Raw genomic sequence first — 4,875 nt, forward strand, 5'->3', positions numbered from 1 at the left:
AATACGTGACGTCGTCCATCCATCGCGGCTTGCTTATCAACTTCTTTTTCAATTTCTTTTTCAATCTTTCAATCTTTTTCAATGTTAGCTCTCTTCTTTCTAGCGATGTGCAGCTCGTACTTTTTAGTTGAAACCTGACCTGCTTTAAATCCGACGCAGGTGTCACACTGGTCTTTTCGCGGCGTAAATAATGCCAATTGCTTTTGATCGAAAGATTGAGAAAACGTAAAATACGAAACTCCTTGTCCATAACCGTTGTCGATTATGTACTTCTTGTAGACATGAAACAATTCAGCCTTGGAACGGAATGTAGCCGCAATATATTGCTTTTGTGTGTCTTTCCTGCAGTAGTGGCTTTCCATCTTATCCAAACCTTCGAAGTACAATAGAAGACGAAGTTTTCTCGCAAATTGTAATATATTTCGTTTGCGAGGCTTCTTCTGCATCAACTGCTGCTTTGACTGATCTATAGCTTCTGGTGTCTTCCTGATCCATGTCTTTACCATGGCTGACTTTAAACCCAGCGTTGATATAAAGAAAGCTTTGCAGACCTATCAATGACCTAAGTCTCAGTTCAATGCTTTAGGAAAAGCATGTAAAAAGTACCTGAAATGTTGTCCCGTTTAAATACAGAAAGTACTTGACGGTTTGTTCTCTTCTGGATTTCGGTTTAGGTGATCCATTCACACCCACAGATTTAACTAAGCCTTGTACAAATGTTTGTTTAGTGCTCCAAGGCGATAATTTCCAAAAGCTTTGAAATATTTTCTGTCTGGCAGACTCATCAAATTTTTCACAGTGACGAACTTTCGACTTCTTACAAAATGGTGAAGAACAGCATGGACCCATCTTTCTCTCGCTTCTCATCTTATCTTGTTTTATTTTCCCATTTTTGGTGGAAAACCCGACGTATTCCACACCGGCCATTCTTTTGGTTTTGTTTGTTTTCCGTGTGTGAGATTCAGAGATATGAAGGCGTTTACGCCGCTTAACGATATTCCGAGGACCTTTGTCATTATTTGCTTTCATTTCTTAATCTTTTTTTTTTTTTAATTTTTTCTTAATCTTATTTATGAGGATATTATTTTTCAATTAATGACCGTCTTGAGCTTGTTACTGACTGTAATGATGATTGTTTGTTTTCCCTGATATACTGATTAAAATCAAAATTATTCGTAACTCCTAGAAATTTAGTTTGGTCATTTTGAATATAGGCCCTCGATATGGTCGTGTGATGTGTCATTACGAAGGTAATTTCATGTTCTTTAGCGGCAAATATGGGGTTCGGAAGCATCTACAATGAAATATGAGCATTTAAACATTTCAGCCTCTGATATTTCATCGTAGATGCTTCCGAACCCCCATAAGACCATAATGTAGAAATTTCTGTAAGAAAAACATGTTTTCTTTTATTGATCACTAGCCACACAAGCTTCTAAAAAAAATTTGAACGTGGTTTCTAGGGTCGAATGCCTTTCTGGGCACATATAAAAAAATTGTACTGGAAAATGCGTCCGATTTTGGTCGACTGTTTTTCAGAAATCCATACAGAAATCTCAAAATATTTAGCAAGAAATTCATGTGTTTGATTCTTTCTCTTTAATTCCAACAGTTCCACTTCTCTCAATACGTTGCACACTTGCATACTGTGCATGCAGCGCTAGTGTAAGCAGTAAATCTGAATATAAATCCGAATTACATTAACATGTATTGATGTGGAACGTGGGGATCTAGGAAAAAGAAGAAGTCGCATAAAAATTGCTCACCATTTTGAGCTTCCTGTATAACATTTTTCTCAAAAAAGGCATTGCAAACTTAACTTTTCACACCGACTTGAAGAGTGAAAGTGGTAAACTGTTGTATGCAACTTGTGCTGTATGCTGGGTTTATCGAATACAATCGGATGTGCCTCGTATTGACAGTCTCACATCTTTTGCGATAAAACCTTCATACAGCTCACATTTATGGTTAAAATTTTTTGTGTACAGCTGAAAAGTCCTTCCTAATGCTCCCAATCTTCATTCTATATGTGTCATTGGCAAGGAAGTGCTATTTTCGTCCACGATTCTTTGTTTATTGGCAAGAATACGAGACATTCAGATTTTTAGGTCTTTTTTCTTCTAGAAAAAATACCCTATTATGGCCGGTTTGTCTGTCTGTCTGTCCGTCTGTCTGTTCCACAAATTTGGTAGTTTTGGTAGCTCTCAGTCGGTAGTTGGTATTTTTGGTGGTTGGTAGTTTCGAGCTGGATTAACATTCAAAATTGCAAAGCCACCATGAGCATATCGACACCAGGCAAATAATAATTATTTGTTATCTGATCACCGATAGCTCACAGTTAACATTGCAATTTGAAAATTTGGTAGTTGGTAGTTGGACTACCAAGGCTATAATTGACTTCCAAACGTAATTTTTGGGGAAGAGATGTTTACTATTCGAGAACTACGCACCGACTGACGAAGTTATTCTAACTGCTCGCCTATTTATAAATCGAAAATTTGGTAGTCGGTAGCTTTGGTAGTTGGTAGTTGCGAGATGGATTGACATTCAAAATTGCAAAGCCACCATGAGCATATCGACACCAGGCAAATAATAATTATTTGTTATCTGATCACCGATAGCTCACAGTTAACATTGCAATTCGAAAATTTGGTAGTTGGTAGTTGGACTACCAAGTCTATAATTGACTACCAAACGTAATTTTTGGGGAAGAGATGTTTACTATTCGAGAACTACGCACCGACTGACGAAATTATTCTACATGCTCGACTATTTATAAATCGGAAATTTGGTAGTCGGTAGCTTTGGTAGTTGGTAGTTGCGAGATGGATTGACATTCAAAATTGCAAAGCCACCATGAGCATATCGACACCAGGCAAATAATAATTATTTGTTATCTGATCACCGATAGCTCACAGTTAACATTGCAATTCGAAAATTTGGTAGTTGGTAGTTGGACTACCAAGGCTATAATTGACTTCCAAACGTAATTTTTGGGGAAGAGATGTTTACTATTCGAGAACTACGCACCGACTGACGAAGTTATTCTAACTGCTCGCCTATTTATAAATCGAAAATTTGGTAGTCGGTAGTTTTGGTAGTTGTGAGCTGGATTGACATTCAAAATTGCAAAGCCACCATGAGCATATCAACACCAGGCAAATAATAATTATCTGTTATCTGATAACCGATAGTTCACAGTTTACATTGCAATTCGAAAATGTGGTAGTTTTGGTAGGTCCAATAGTTGGTAGTTGGTAGTTCCAAACAGAAATTAGAAAAAAGACCTCACCAGGCTTTAGCCGGTCTATTCTTGTTATTATTTAATTCGAATTGCTGGAAATACTCAATGATTACCATAATATGGAATAAAGGAAATCCTGTAAATCGTGTAATCTGATTCAATCAGGCATTTTAAAATGAACTTCCACAAAAACACATTCAATTATAATCGATCTAACATTCCGAGATTATTGCTCTCTGGGAATGCTACTGTGTTTGTGAACGTCTCATATTTATGAAAACGTTTTTCACAACCAGTAATTAACCACTCATTTAAAAATTTAACTACACCTCTTGATGGAATGAAAAAAAAAACTGAGCTTAATACTGATGTATAATTGAAGTATTTGTACTTGTCTCTCCAATCTAAACAATTACCAAAGTAAATAAATTTATTTGGCATGTGTCTATGTCTACCTTATCCATATGTACTAGAGATGAGCGGGCCGCCCGAAATACATCGGCCCGACCCGACCCGACCCGGCCCGATCGGGTTCGGGTCCGGGTTTTGAAAATTCATTCGGGCCGGGTCGGGTCGGGCTTTGAAAACAAAAATTCGGGCCGGCCCGACTTAGAAATACAAATTTAAATTAAGCCAATAAAAGCCTATAAAGCATGAAACACTAACTTATTTTATTATTTTACTTCGCGTATAAGATTATTGCAAAGCCTTTATGCGTAGAAAATGATTTTTCATTAAATTTCTTATAGTTAAAAAAAGTCGGGTCACGTCGGGCCGATGATTTTTTCGGGTCGGGTTGGGTCGGGCAGCGAAGAGAAAAGTCTCGGGTCGGGTCGGGCTCGGGTTCAAAAAATTGGATCGGGCCGGGTCGGGTCGGGTATTGAAAAAACGCCGGCCCGCTCATCTCTAATATGTACGCTTTTATTCAATGAAGACTCTTCATATCTTACCTTCTTGTACCTAATTTCCCTAATGTTTCCACATACGTACAAGTAAATACATACCATACACATCTTCATTTCATTTATTGGATAGAAAAAAAAATATTTTTTTTCCTTTTACTTTGATCTCAACCGATATTTTATACTGTAACGTATTTCAGCATCTCGGATCTTTTATGCGTATGCAACATTCCTGGTCGCATCGCATTTACACAACACAATTTTTCTTATTTGATGCGAAACGCAATAGAGTAAACGAAACAGAACTCGGACGATGTAACTACAATAAATCTATAGTTTCATATTGGCTGAAATGAACTCCTAATTCGACTAAAATATTTCAGAAATGGTCGTAAGGTCAAACAGTGTCAAACAACACGAAATTTCATCAAAAACTGAAGATATTCCACAAAAAACGCATCGACAAATAACGAAAAATTCACATGTTTCAGCGGCACCCTATAAGCTATGCTAATACTACGATTGTGTTGCGGTATCGGAGATGCAAGAGAACACATTTTTTTTTGTACAAATATAAACACGGGACATGAAATGATGCTTATAAATAAGAGGCAGCGATAGTATGTTATATATACAGGTCCTTCTTTCGCTAGTTCGTTCAAAAATCTCAATTTCGGTTAAATTTTTGTCTAGAATCCTACTCATGTGTTTTGTTTTTATTTTGTTTTC

The sequence above is a fragment of the Bradysia coprophila genome, unplaced genomic scaffold (assembly GCF_014529535.1).
Source record: "Bradysia coprophila strain Holo2 unplaced genomic scaffold, BU_Bcop_v1 contig_138, whole genome shotgun sequence".
NCBI lineage: Eukaryota > Metazoa > Arthropoda > Insecta > Diptera > Sciaridae > Bradysia > Bradysia coprophila.